We start from the raw sequence: 15,007 nt of genomic DNA, 5'->3' as shown, positions 1-15,007 counted from the left end.
GGGGGACCAGGAGGAGATGTGGATGAGTCTCTGTGGGGGACCAGGAGGAGACGTGGATGAGGGTCTCTGGGGGGACCAGGAGGAGGTGGGGAGTGAGGGTCTCTGGGGGGACCAGGAGGAGGCGTGGATGAGGGTCTCTGTGGGGGACCAGGAGGAGACGTGGATGAGGGTCTCTGGGGGGACCAGGAGGAGACATGGATGATGGTCTCTGTGGGGGACCAGGAGGAGACGTGGATGAGGGTCTCTGTGGGGGACCAGGAGGAGAGGTGGATGATGGTCTCTGTGGGGGACCAGGAGGAGACGTGGATGAGGGTCTCTGTGGGGGACCAGGAGGAGATGTGGATGAGTCTCTGTGGGGGACCAGGAGGAGACGTGGATGAGGGTCTCTGGGGGGACCAGGAGGAGGTGGGGAGTGAGGGTCTCTGGGGGGACCAGGAGGAGGCGTGGATGAGGGTCTCTGTGGGGGACCAGGAGGAGACGTGGATGAGTCTCTGTGGGGAACCAGGAGGAGACGTGGATGAGGGTCTCTGTGGGGGACCAGGAGGAGACGTGGATGAGGGTCTCTGTGGGGGACCAGGAGGAGACGTGGATGATGGTCTCTGTGGGGGACCAGGAGGAGACGTGGATGAGGGTCTCTGGGGGGACCAGGAGGAGACGTGGATGAGGGTCTCTGGGGGGACCAGGAGGAAACGTGGATGATGGTCTCTGTGGGGGACCAGGAGGAGGTGGGGAGTGAGGGTCTCTGTGGGGGACCAGGAGGAGACGTGGATGAGGGTCTCTGGGGGGACCAGGAGGAGACGTGGATGAGGGTCTCTGGGGGGACCAGGAGGAAACGTGGAGTGAGAGTCTCTGTGGGGGACCAGGAGGAGGTGGGGAGTGAGGGTCTCTGTGGGGGACCAGGAGGAGACGTGGGTGAGGGTCTCTGTGGGGGACCAGGAGGAGACATGGAGTGAGGGTCTCTGGGGGGACCAGGAGGAGGTGGGGAGTGAGGGTCTCTGGGGGGACCAGGAGGAAACGTGGAGTGAGAGTCTCTGTGGGGGACCAGGAGGAGGTGGAGAGTGAGGGTCTCTGTGGGGGACCAGGAGGAGGTGTGGATGAGGGTCTCTGTGGGGGACCAGGAGGAGACGTGGATGAGGGTCTCTGTGGGGGACCAGGAGGAGATGTGGATGAGTCTCTGTGGGGGACCAGGAGGAGACGTGGAGTGAGGGTCTCTGTGGGGGACCAGGAGGAGATGTGGATGAGGGTCTCTGTGGGGGACCAGGAGGAGGTAGGGATGAGGGTCTCTGGGGGACCAGGAGGAGACGTGGACGAGGGTCTCTGGGGGAGACCAGGAGGAGACGTGGATGAGGGTCTCTGGGGGGACCAGGAGGAGACGTGGATGAGGGTCTCTGTGGGGGACCAGGAGGAGATGTGGATGAGGGTGTCTGTGGGGGACCAGGAGGAGGTGGGGAGTGAGGGTCTCTGGGGGGACCAGGAGGAGACGTGGATGAGGGTCTCTGTGGGGGACCAGGAGGAGATGTGGATGAGGGTCTCTGGGGGGACCAGGAGGAGACGTGGATGAGGGTCTCTGTGGGGGACCAGGAGGAGATGTGGATGAGGGTGTCTGTGGGGGACCAGGAGGAGGTGGGGAGTGAGGGTCTCTGGGGGGACCAGGAGGAGACGTGGATGAGGGTCTCTGTGGGGGACCAGGAGGAGGTGGGGAGTGAGGGTGTCTGTGGGGGACCAGGAGGAGGTGGGGAGTGAGGGTCTCTGGGGGCACCAGGAGATGTGAGCTGAGAGCTGTAAGTAGACCTAGCCCTGGGGTCCATGTGTCCAGGAAGTATGCCACAGCTTGCCCACCCCGATGCTGTCCCCTCTGCCTGCTGCACCCTGCATCTGACAGGCCGTGTCTGTGGTGGCGCCGTGGCCTCCTGCAGGTGAACCTATCCCAGAACCACCTGCCGTCGGGGTCAGTGGGCCCCACCTGGATCACGCCCAGGTGGTGGGAGAGAGTCTGCCGGCCTCAGTGTTCGACTTCCCAGTGGTGTACTGCAGCCTCCCTAAGGCAGCTTGTGAGGTGTGGTTCAGCGCAGGGCCCTAATGCAGACTCCCAGGTGCGGCCAGGGACTGACCGGGAGGCTGGTACCGCGGGGAAGCACATTCAGGCTGGGCTGTGCCTTCTGGGCCACTGCCTTACGGTCGTCAGAGCAGCACGTGGGGCGTCCAGGGCTGTGAGACGGTCAGACGGGCCACTGCCCGCAGGAGGGTGTTGTGGCCCTTCCTAACCCCGCCCTGCACCCCGACCCCGACCCTTGTGCAGTGAGACTTCCTGGGAGGTCTGGACCCTAGGCTGAAGCATCCTGCTGGCTCAGCGCCGGCGCCGCCCTTGGTGAGACCACCGTGTGCAGCTGTGAGCTGGGTCCTGGCCCTGTGGCGTTTCCCTCGGGAAGCAGGTACCCTGCAGTGGGGGCTCAGGCAGGGACCCCGGCCCCGCCGCGAGCTGTGAGGTGGAGGATCAGGGAGGTGAATGGCTCACTTCCCTCGCAAACTTAGCCTCACAAGTCTGGATTTTAAAAATTATGTGTAGGGCCCGGCGCTGTGGCGCAGCAGGTTAACGCCCTGGCCTGGGGTGCCGGCATCCCATATGGGCGCCGGTTCGAATCCTGGCTGCTCCTCTTCTGATCCAGCTTTCTGCTGTGGCCTGGGAAAGCAGGGGAAGATGGCCCAAGTGCTTGGGCCCCTGCACCCACGTGGGAGACCTGGAGGAAGCTCCTGGCTCCTGGCTTCGGATCAGCGCAGTTCCTGCTGTTGCGGCCATCTGGGGAGTGAACCATCGGATGGAAGACCTCTCTGTCTTTCCTCTCTCTGTGTAACTCTGACTTTCAAATAAATAAATAAATCTTTAAAAAAAATTTTTAAAATTATGTGAAAATAATCTTATGGCAGTGGTTAAACTGATGTCGTACCCAGGACCTGTGATTATGGGTGACACTGTTACAAAAGGGACGGCACTGACAGGCTCAGAAAGGAGAATGCTGGGAGTGCTCCCGGCCTGGCGGTGCGAGGTTGCCATGGATGCCAGGTCTCGTGTTGCAGGCCTGCTCAGAGCCCTGGCCCCAGCTTCCTGCTCATGTGCACCTGGGAGGCAGCCGAGATGGCGAAGTCCTTGAGTCCCTGCCACCCACATGCAAGGCCCGGGTGGAGCTCCCAGCTCCTGGCTCTGGCCTGGCCCGGCCTCAGCCGTTGCAGGCATTTGAAGAGTGAGCCGGCAGATGGAAACTCTTCGTCTGTCTCTGTCTGTCTCGTTGCCTTTCAAACAGATGAAAGTAAATAAATAAACAAAAAACTCCTTTAGGACTTGCCTTTGGTTTAAATAACTGGTTTTCAAGAGCTCTGCCCGTTTTGGGGAGCACCAGGCCCTTAAGCTGTCACCCGCTCCTCCGCCTCCTGCTCCCTGCTGCCTGTCACAGCGCAGCTTCCTGGCATTGCTGCGAGCACAGGGACGCGGCTCCTGTGTCTCTGTCAGACCACGGGTCTGCAGGCGGCGCCCAGGCGGGCGCCTGTGAGCTCTGCCCGGCTTCCTGGGCCGTGCGGTGCTGTGACAATGGCTGGGGGTGTGCTGAGTGCACAGGTGTGGCTGCTTCCTCGCGAGACTTGGTTGAAAACGAGGGGGTTAAACTTGACCTGCACACAAAGTTTTCCCCTCCTCTGCTTGCCGTATTTATTTTTTGAATTGTTATTTTTTTATTTGAGAGTCCGAGAGGGAGAGAGAAATACAGACACACACACGCACACATCTCCCATCCTCTGGTTCACTCCCCAAATGCTGGTCAGGCTGGAAACAGTCCAGGCCTCCCACACTGGGGGCGCCTGAGCCGTCGCCGCTGTGTCCCTGGGCCTTAGCCACCAGGCCGCCTGCCCGCCGTGGCTGGTCCTACTTCAGGCAGTCAGCATTCAGATAAAGCAGCAAATGAACTTAAATGCACCCTTGTCTTGTTCCCAGTGGTCTTCATTTGTGTTGTAGCTCCCAGTGGTGAGATGATGTGTTCTTTCTCATTAAGCTGCTCCCTTTTACGTTCTTTAACCTGTTTAGTAAAGTACTGATACTGAATACCCTCATTGTTTGTGTTTGCCCATAAAATATTTCTCTTTCATTTTTGAAATATTTTAAAATATTTATTTATTTGAAGGGTGAATTAACAGAGGGAAAGAGATCTCCCATCTGCTGCTCCCTCTCCAAACTCCGCCCAGGTCCCCCACGTGGTGGCAGGAGTCCTAGCACTGGGGCCCCCTCGGCTGCTTGCCCAGGCGTGTTAGCAAAGTGCTGAGTCGGAAGTGCAGCCGCTGGGACCGAACTGGTGCAGCCTAGCCTGCCATCACAGCATCAGTTCCTCGTGTTTGAAATATTGCTTATCTGAGATAGAGTCCTCACTGGCCGTTTCTCTTTCTGCAATTAAGTTTATATTTTTTGTTGGAAAGGCAAAGCCACAGGGAAAGCGCTGCTCTTGCCTCCGCTGGGTCAGGTGGCAGGGACCCAAGCATCTAAGCTGCCCTCACTGCTCACCAGGGTGCAGCAGCAGGAGCTGGATGGGAGTGGCGGCAGGGCTCAGGCCAGGCAGACGTGGGGTGTGCATGTCCCAGGCTGCAGCCAGCCCGCCGCGCCACAACACCCACCCCAGTGGCTCTGCTGTCTCCCGGTGTTCTCGGCCGCTGGGCCCTCTTAGCTGACCTCTCTCGGGCTGCCTTCAGGATTTCCTGTTGTCTTTGGCTGTCAACAGTTTCATGTGCTATCCTTGGTGGCTTTTATTATTATTCTCATCGAACTTGGTATTCTCTGAGCTCCTTGTACCTGTAGCTTGATGCTGGTCCTTGTTGTTTGAGACTTTGTGGCTGTTAAAATGTCCGGTGTCTCCTTTCCCCGATCCGTCTTCCAGTCACGCCGACCTTGACCGCCTGAAGGGTCCCACAGCGTGTGCGTGCTCTGGCTTCGCTGTTTGCATTCCAGCCTAGTGAGTGCTGCCCAGCTCTCTTCCGGTCATCCACCGCCCGTCCCGTCCCGCGAGGCTGTTCATCCGGGTGCCAGCGTCTGGCTTGGCTCATACTTGGTCTCAGCGGCAGTGGCCCTTTGGCGTTGCGTGTAACCCACTTGTTCCCCCTGGAGCCTTTAGCATACTAATTACAGCTATTTTAGTGGCCTGACAGATAGTTCCAACTGTTTGTCTTCTCAGCCACGGTCCAGCGGTTGCTCTGTCTTGGAAATGAGTGGGTTTTCCGTGCCTTGTTGGCTCAATTTTCTTGCGAAAGCCTCATGCTGTGTGGCTCAGCATGGAGGGAGGTGGTTCCCATGCCTGGACGGGAGCTTCCCTACTCCCTGGTGTGGACGGGGCTTGCCCTACTCCCTGGTGTGGACAGCTTGCTGGAGGGAGGCTTGCCCTACTCCCTGGTGTGTACAGCTTGCCTTCTTCCTGGTGTAGACAGCACAGTCGACACCAGAAATCCGTTCCCAGGCTCCAGGAGATGCCTGAAACCACGGGAGGATGGACCCCGTCTCGGCTGTTGCCCCACCAGTATGTATTTATGATAGCGTTGTATTTATACAATAGACACAGTCAGAGGTTAACACTAAAACTTAGCACAGACCTCAGCAACCTAAGCATGAGTTCTTTTCTCCTGAGAGGAAGCACTCACTCTCGGCTTTTCCTTGGGTGCTTGGAGGCCCGGCCTCGCGTCCTGTGCTTTGGGGCTGTTATTTCAAATACAGGTGCTGGACACGAGCTGCCTGCTTGGTCACTGGCGGGGGCAGCATACCCACATGGATCCACTGGACAGAGGGGAGGACGGGCGGGCAGAATGGCGTGCAGGTCAGCGCTCATGAACTACCTACTTCCTGAATTTTCCACGTGTTGTTTTGAGGCCGTGGCTGACCACAGACAGGCCCCTGAAACCTCAGGAAGCAAAACCCGGATCAGGGGCTCCATGACCTGCCGAGGAGCTGAGTGCATCTGTGACGTGTGTTTCTGCAGGGACCCGCCGTGCACCCCGAGGAGCTGAGTGTGTGACGTGTGTCTGCAGGGACCCGCCGTGCACCCCGAGGAGCTGAGTGTGTGACGTGTGTCTGCAGGGACCCGCCGTGCACCCCGAGGAGCTGAGTGCGTCCAGGACGTGTGTCTGCAGGGACCCGCCGTGCACCCCGAGGAGCTGAGTGTGTGACGTGTGTCTGCAGGGACCCGCCGTGCACCCCGAGGAGCTGAGTGTGTCCGGGACGTGTGTCTGCAGGGACCCGCCGTGCACCCCGAGGAGCTGAGTGTGTGACGTGTGTCTGCAGGGACCCGCCGTGCACCCCGAGGAGCTGAGTGTGTGACGTGTGTCTGCAGGGACCCGCCGTGCACCCCGAGGAGCTGAGTGTGTGACATGTGTCTGCAGGGACCCACCGTGCACCCCAAGGAGCTGAGTGTGTGACGTGTGTCTGCAGGGACCCGCCGTGCACCCCGAAGAGCTGAGTGTGTGATGTGTGTCTGCAGGGACCCGCCGTGCACCCCGAGGAGCTGAGTGTGTCCAGGACGTGTGTCTGCAGGGACCCGCCGTGTACCCCGAGGAGCTGAGTGTGTGATGTGTGTCTGCAGGGACCCGCCATGCACCCCGAGGAGCTGAGTGTGTGACGTGTGTCTGCAGGGACCCGCCGTGCACCCCGAGGAGCTGAGTGTGTCCAGGACGTGTGTCTGCAGGGACCCGCCGTGCACCCCGAGGAGCTGAGTGTGTGACGTGTGTCTGCAGGGACCCGCCGTGCACCCCGAGGAGCTGAGTGCGTCCAGGACGTGTGTCTGCAGGGACCCGCCGTGCACCCCGAGGAGCTGAGTGTGTGACGTGTGTCTGCAGGGACCCGCCGTGCACCCTGAGGAGCTGAGTGTGTCCGGGACGTGCGTTTACAGGGACCCGCCGTGCACCCCAGCCTCCCCGTGGGGTGGGGACCTGGTGCTGGCTGCGGCTGCTCCCACACTCTGCGTCAGAGAGGGCTCTGGCTCACCACCCGTGTTAGCTGTGGTGGAGGAGGAGGAGGGTGGGGCGTGGCTCCTGTTGTGAGGAAGGCCCATAGCCAGGCCCACAGCCCTGCCCTGGTCCTGTGGGAGAGGCTTCCTCACACTCCTGCCCTCCCCAGCAGCTCTATCCCGCTCCCCCCCCCCCCTTCTCCCAGTGGCGCCACCCTCCTGGCCCTGTTCTGAGTGCGGACGGAAAGGAAGCACACCGCAGTTCCCGTCCTTGCTCGCCAGGGGCTGCCGTCCCCGGTCTTCACTCAAGGCCACTTCTGGGGCCCTGTCCGTCTTCCCCACGAGCATCCCATGGAGGCTGGGGAGCCAGAACCCGTCCACAGCATGGACCCCTTGGCTTCCTGCAACCCCGGGGGTCCACACGGGGCCTGAGCCACGTCCTCGGCTGGGGTGGGGAGGGGTCTGTTCTTTGCAGGGAGTCAGCGTCGCCTGTGCCGCCGCCTGCATCTCCCGAAATGCTGGGTGATCGTCGGCTGCAGCCTCGGCTCTCTGACTGTCCCAGCCAGGTTGGGAGTATGGAGCCAGCATCATTTTATGGTAGAGATGAGAGCAAAAATGCCGCCAGCCCCTTACACAGCCCAGGTCAGACCCTTATCTCGGTGCCCCAGATGGGCCCACGGCACATTGAAGCTGGTGGGTGGTGCCAGCGTGCCTGGGGGTCTACACCGGCCTGAGTGTTGGGACCACCTAAGTGGCTTTCATGGAGTTGATGGGCTGGGATCTGAGCCTCAGGGTTTTGTGCAGCTTCCCCGGGGAGTGCAGCCGAGGCCGGGGACCTGCAGTAGAATCCGTGGGGGCCTTTGAGACAGAACCACGCCCTGTGCAGAGGCCTCTCCTGTGGCCTGACTGGCTGCGGCTGTCATCCAGCCATGCGCGTGGAAGCGTCAACAGCCGCTGTCACTTCTCCCAACACGTCTCTATGTGGCTCCTGACACTTGTGCGAGCTTGCCAGAGGTCCCGCTAATTGGCACCTGGTGTTGCTGTGTTTCCGACACACAGGAATGAGGTCGATCGCCACAGGCTTGTCAGTTTGAGACAGGTGGGCAGGCGTCGCCCGGCTCCCCGTCACGTGTGCCTTCTGTGCTGGCACCTCGGGCTGGAGCTCCGGCACTGCCCAGGGGCAGTGGTTTCGGAGTTTGGTGCCATCTCCCATTTTCGAGAGCCAGCTGCTTTAACCTCATCCTTGCCCAGGCCCGGCTCATCGGAGCTGTGAGAGGAGGATCCCTGTGCTCCGGGCGCTCTCTGTCCCGCACTCCCCCATGGAGGGGCCCAGGCGGCCCAACACTGCCCCTGGTTTCTCTGAGGCCCATCTGCTGCGCTCCTCTGCGCCTACCTGATGAGGCCAAGGCGGTTTCCGGCTTCCTCCGGCATGGCCTGGCGATCCCTCACCCCGAAGGAGACCGTGAAGGCCCTGTGTTCTGGAGCAGTCTGCGTCCTGACCTCCTGCAGGGGGTCACTGCGAGGGAGACAGTCTGACCTGGAACTTGGAGGGGTGCCTTGGATCCCTCCAGCTGGGGGCAGTCCTCAGAACCACCCCGGGACTCTGCCAGTGGAAGCCATGGACAGGTGTGGCCACTCAGCCCCGCACCTCCATAACCATGAGCCAGAACAAGTCTGCTTGCCTCGGGTGTCTGGTCATGTTCACCACTGGCTGACCATACACACAGCTTTTCAAACCCGCGTGCACCTGTTTTACCCGAGGGTCTTTTTTTTTTTTTTTTTTTTTTTAAAGATCTATTTATTTGTTTGAGAGGCAGGGGTACAGAGAGAGAAGGAGAGACAGAGAAATGGAAGACATCTGGTTTACTCCACAAGTGGCTGCAGTGGCTGGAACTGAGCTGATGAGAAGCCAGGAGCCAGGAGCTTCTTCTGGGTCTCCCGCTTAGTGTAATGGCCCAGGCACTTGGGCTGTCTACCTCTGCTTTCCCAGGCCATCAGCAGGGAGCTGGATTGGAAGTGGAGCAGCCGCAGGTAGAGGCTCAGCCTACCATGCCAGAGTGCCAGCCCCCCGAGGGTCTTGTAAATTGCAGGTAGATTCAGGAGGTCCGGGGTGACCTGGGAGCCAGCACCTCCCACAAGCTCCCAGGGGACAATGCTGCTCCTCACTGGACGACTCTGTGAGCATCAAGCCCCACAGGAGCGGAATAAAAGGCGGAAATCCAGGCCTCGCCATTCCTTGACCTGCCGTCCTGGTCTGTCTCTGAGCAGAGGCGCAGGCCAGGTCACAAGGGTCGGGCTGGTGCCACATAGCATCATGCTGGGGCTACTTCTGCAGTGCCCAGGGGCCTGAGGCTGGGAGCAGACTCTTGGAATCTGTGGGCCACAGGGCGCGAGCGAGGCGGGCAGTAGACACGCACTGTGGCTTGGGCACTTCCCCAGAAGGCCCTTGCCAGGGGTGACCCCTGCGCTGTGCCCTGGCCGGGTCCCAGTGTTGCAAGCAGATGGCTCAAATCTGTCATCCTCGCGCTTCCGCCGCCGTTCTCCTGACCCAGCCCCACTGCGCCCACCCTGCAGGGGCTGGGACCACCTCCGAGGCCTCGTGAGGAAGGCCTGACGTCTGTCAGAGGCCCTGGCTTCCGGCCGTGGCCTCGTGGGGACCTCACTGTCCCTGGGCTCTCAGCTTGGTGTGTCCTGCCCAGGCCGAGTCGGGGTGCAGCTTTGCGGGAGGGGCTGGCACAGAGCTGATGACTTCACCCAGGTGGCCGTGCGTCCCTCTGTCATGTTTCACTGACAGGCGGCCATCCCCTGTCTGAAATCACTAAATGGAAAATTCTGGAAATAAGCCATTCGTAAGTTGACGAGGGTGCCTTGTTCTGTCACCAGCCGTTCAGCACTCCTGCTGGGTCAGGAGGAGGTCAGGCCGTCCTCAGCCCCAGGGCCCGCTCGTGGCCTGGGGGATCCTGCCCTGCGGCCCCTAAAACCTCCCTTGTTCTCCCTGTGTGGGCGTTGCAGGCAGCCTCTGACTACCCAGTGGAAACCCACCCATTGAGGCAGCCCAGCCGGGAGCAGCGAGCCGGTGCTCCGGGGAGATTCCAGCGTGCCCCCTCCTCCTGAGGACGTGGGATCCATGGCGCCCCGCGTGTGCTCCCCGGGGTGGCCGAGGTCTAATGCGGGGAGCCCAGCAGCTTCAAACGAGGCTGGGTGGTTGGTGTCCTCCCCTTGGCCGGCAGGCAGTGTCTGGTGGCTTCACCACGTTTTGATGATTTGTGGGGATGCTCTCTGCGGTGGGGCCCGCACGAGCGTCTCCACGCTTCCTCACGTGCACATCCGGGCCACTGCACGTGTGGCCGTGGCCCACGATGCCCTCGCTGTGCAGGGGTTCTCGTCCGTGCTGGGGTCTGGCCGTGGTGCCCCTTGTTACAGCTCACCAGATTTTGATTCGTGAGATGATCCGTTAGGGTGGAGCTGGGTGGCGTCTGTCTACACAGGCAGCACCCAGGAGTCTGCTCTCATAACCACGGCTGCCTGTTCCCCTTGTGTGCACCGAGGCTGAGAGTTTATTTCTTTAATTTATTTATTTGAAAGCTGGAGGGGGGCAGAGAGAGAGAGAGAGGGAGAGAGGTCTTCCATCCACTGGTTCACCCCAAATGGCCACAACAGCCAGGGCTTGGCCAAGTTCAAGCCAGGAGACTGAATTCCATCTGGGTCTCCCACATGGGTGCAGGGACCCAAGCACTTAGGCCGTCTGCTGCTGCTTTCCCAGGCTGATTGGCAGGGAGCTGGATGGGAAGTGGAGCAGCTGAGACTCAAACCAGCTCCCATATAGGATGCCTGTGCTGCAGGTGGTGGTTACGGATGTGCACTGCTTTAAAGAAAGTGGCCTTTTCCTGGGCAGGTTTACATCCAATTACAAGAAGGGATGTGCAAACCTAATACACACAGCTCGAGGGTGTCCCCTGCCACAACACCCGAAAGGTGGACCCAACTCAGATGGCCATCGGGGTGGACAGGCGGGAAGCAGGACATCCACATGGTTGGAAGTCACTGGGCCTTAGAGGGGAGGGACACGGCTGAACCTCGAGGACGTCACGGCCTCACGGGGACAGATACTGGCGGGGCTGCTTACCGGAGTCCCTGGAGCAGGCCGACTCCAGAGGGAGCCCAGCGCTGCTGGCTGGGCTGGGAGGAGCAGCGGGTCTCAGGTGTGTTGGGGCCCCCAGTCTCAGCTTGGGAAGCCGACAGAGTCCTAGAGGCGGAAGGTGGCCGCGGTTTCACAACGGCTGAGTGTCGCGAATGCCGCTAGCTGCATTTAGAAGTGGTTTACCATAATTTTAAAACCTCGTTGTCAGGAGAGCTGGTGCAGCTCACGTGGGCCTTCTCCTGGGTAACTGTAATTTGTATCTTAGGAAAAAGGAAGGAAAACGTGGGGTAAAGATGCTTAGGCTATTTTGCTCTGATTCTGTTCCCAGATATGCTAAGAGTTGCCTCCGGCTCAGAGCTTTGGGTGTGGAGACTGTAAGAACGTGATGGAGTCTTGGGCCCGGGGCCTGGGAGTGTGTGCAGGTCTCGGCACCACGGGCAGGCTCCGCCCCGCCCCCATCGCTGTGGGTGGCTGAGGCTCTGTTCTGTAGCTGGAGGGACGGCAGGCGGAGAGGTAAGTCAAGCCCAGGCCTGTGCCCCTGCTCTCTACGTGCGCTGTGCCATTGTGGAGTCGCCAGGAGTGAATTCTCCGCCTAGAACAGCAGGTGCAGGATGTGGCCGGGCAGTCTCCGGGGGTAACCAGGCCTGGACTGCAGAGGGCAGTGAGATAGCCCGTCCCTGGTGCTGCTGTCCCTCCACTGGTGGCGCCGGCTAATCTGTGGGCTCTGAGTATTGGAAGGGTATCCAGAGGAGTGGATATTGATGTAAAGATTAAGTTAAATGCATTATAATATGCAGCCTAGAGTTGAACTGTTTAATCTATCATTGTTATCTGTCACATTGCTTGATGATTGAAAGCAATTGCATTACCAATCTATAAAGCTGGAGCTGCTCCGTGGGGGATAATTGACCAGATTTGTGTTTCTATTCACGGGTTTTTAAAAGAAGGTAAAAGTGGGCTGTGTCCAAGTAGAGCATTTGATTGTGTTAATAAATGTGATAATCAGGTTTGGATGTACAACAGAATGCCTCCCACCAATAGCGTGGACGCCCGGCCTGCTGCGTGCCTGTGACCTCATAACACCTCAGGCCATTGTCCCTGAATTGCGGCGTTTATTGTGCCAGGATTGTTTCGATGGTACCCACGGGAATGATTTCTTCTGAAAGAAAGTTTTGAAAGAAGAGTCATTTAAGAAGAATACGCTCTGCTGCCTTTACCTCTTCCTCCCCTTCTGAATCAATGCTCTCGGGCTCTGAGCACAGCCGGGCGGAGCTCCCTCCCTCCGTGGAGAAGGGGCCACGAGGCCCCTCTGTCCTGTCCGCATCTCGGCCCCTGCGGGGGTGGCCATCCCCAGGAGAGGGGCCCCGCTGCCTCTGGACACATCTGTTGCTCTGCACACCCTGTGCCTCTGTTGGGGGCTCACCCAGGAGCGTGACAGGGATGTGGGGTGGACACCCAGTGGATGACGCTGGGCACGGGCATGGGTGGACACTGCTGTGGACCACGTCTCGGCGGCTTTGAATGTTTACTCTAAAGCAAGTCCCTCAGCCTAACTTCTTCCTCAGCGCGCTCTCAGTACAGTGAGCTCTGCGTGTCCGCATTCTCAGGGTACAGTCAGCCTCCATACCGGTGGTCCCGGGGTACAGCTGGCCCTCTGTGTCCGCATTCTCAGGGAACAGTCAGCCTCCATACCGGTGGTCCCGGGGTACAGCTGGCCCTCTGTGTCCGCATTCTCAGGGTACAGCCAGCCTCCATGCCGGTGGTCCGGGGTACAGCTGGCCCTCTGTGTCCGCATTCTCGGGGTACAGTCAGCCTCCATGCCGGTGGTCCCGGGGTACAGCTGGCCCTCTGTGTCTGCATTCTCGGGGTACAGTCAGCCTCCATGCAGGTGGTCCCGGGGCACAGCTGGCCCTCTGTGTCCACATTCTTGGGGTACAGCTGGCCCTCTGTGTCCACATTCTCAGGGTACAGTCAGCCTCCATGCCGGTGGTCCCGGGGTACAGCTGGCCCTCTGTGTCCACATTCTTGGGGTACAGCTGGCCCTCTGTGTCCACATTCTCAGGGTAAAGTCAGCCTCCATGCCGGTGGTCCCGGGGTACAGCTGGCCCTCTGTGTCCACATTCTCGGGGTACAGTCAGCCTCCATGCCGGTGGTCCCGGGGTACAGCTGGCCCTCTGTGTCTGCATTCTCGGGGTACAGTCAGCCTCCATGCAGGTGGTCCCGGGGTACAGCTGGCCCTCTGTGTCCGCATTCTCAGGGAACAGTCAGCCTCCATACCGGTGGTCCCAGGGTACAGCTGGCCCTCAGTGTCTGCATTCTCGGGGTACAGTCAGCCTCCATGCCGGTGGTCCCGGGGTACAGCTGGCCCTCTGTGTCCGCATTCTCGGGGTACAGTCAGCCTCCATGCCGGTGGTCCCGGGGTACAGCTGGCCCTCTGTGTCCGCATTCTCGGGGTACAGTCAGCCTCCATGCCGGTGGTCCCGGGGTACAGCTGGCCCTCTGTGTCCGCATTCTCAGGGTACAGTCAGCCTCCATGCCGGTGGTCCCGGGGTACAGCTGGCCCTCTGTGTCCGCATTCTCAGGGAACAGTCAGCCTCCATGCCGGTAGTCCCGGGGTACAGCTGGCCCTCTGTGTCCGCATTCTCAGGGAACAGTCAGCCTCCATGCCGGTGGTCCCGGGGTACAGCTGGCCCTCTGTGTCCGCATTCTCAGGGAACAGTCAGCCTCCATGCCGGTAGTCCCGGGGTACAGCTGGCCCTCTGTGTCCGCATTCTCAGGGAACAGTCAGCCTCCATGCCGGTGGTCCTGGGGTACAGCTGGCCCTCTGTGTCTGCATTCTCAGGGAACAGTCAGCCTCCATGCCGGTGGTCCCGGGGTACAGCTGGCCCTCTGTGTCTGCATTCTCAGGGAACAGTCAGCCTCCATGCCGGTGGTCCCGGGGTACAGCTGGCCCTCTGTGTCCGCATTCTCAGGGAACAGTCAGCCTCCATGCCGGTGGTCCCGGGGTACAGCTGGCCCTCTGTGTCCGCATTCTCAGGGAACAGTCAGCCTCCATGCCGGTGGTCCCGGGGTACAGCTGGCCCTCTGTGTCCGCATTCTCAGGGAACAGTCAGCCTCCATGCCGGTGGTCCCGGGGTACAGCTGGCCCTCTGTGTCCGCATTCTCAGGGTACAGTCAGCCTCCATGCCGGTGGTCCGGGGTACAGCTGGCCCTCTGTGTCCACATTCTCAGGGTACAGTCAGCCTCCATGCCGGTGGTCCCGGGGTACAGCTGGCCCTCTGTGTCCGCATTCTCAGGGAACAGTCAGCCTCCATGCCGGTGGTCCCGGGGTACAGCTGGCCCTCTGTGTCCACATTCTCAGGGAACAGTCAGCCTCCATGCCGGTGGTCCCGGGGTACAGCTGGCCCTCTGTGTCCGCATTCTCAGGGTACAGTCAGCCTCCATGCCGGTAGTCCCGGGGTACAGCTGGCCCTCTGTGTCCGCATTCTCGGGGTACAGTCAGCCTCCATGCCGGTGGTCCCGGGGTACAGCTGGCCCTCTGTGTCCACATTCTCAGGGTACAGTCAGCCTCCATGCCGGTGGTCCCGGGGTACAGCTGGCCCTCTGTGTCTGCATTCTTGGGGTACAGCTGGCCCTCTGTGTCTGCATTCTTGGGGTACAGCTGGCCCTATGTGTCTGCATTCTTGGGGTACAGCTGGCCCTCTGTGTCCGCATTCTTGGGGTACAGCTGGCCCTCTGTGTCCGCATTCTTGGGGTACAGCTGGCCCTCTGTGTCCGCATTCTTGGGGCACAGCTGGCCCTCTGTGTCCGCATTCTTGGGGTACAGCTGGCCCTCTGTGTTTTTTTGGGGTGCAGCTGGCCCTCTGTGTTTTTGGGGTGTAGTCAGCCCTCCATGTCCGTG

Source organism: Lepus europaeus, chromosome 6, assembly GCF_033115175.1.
Source record: "Lepus europaeus isolate LE1 chromosome 6, mLepTim1.pri, whole genome shotgun sequence".
NCBI lineage: Eukaryota > Metazoa > Chordata > Mammalia > Lagomorpha > Leporidae > Lepus > Lepus europaeus.
The sequence above is the reverse complement of the archived record's forward strand: the minus strand, read 5'-3'. Positions refer to the sequence as shown.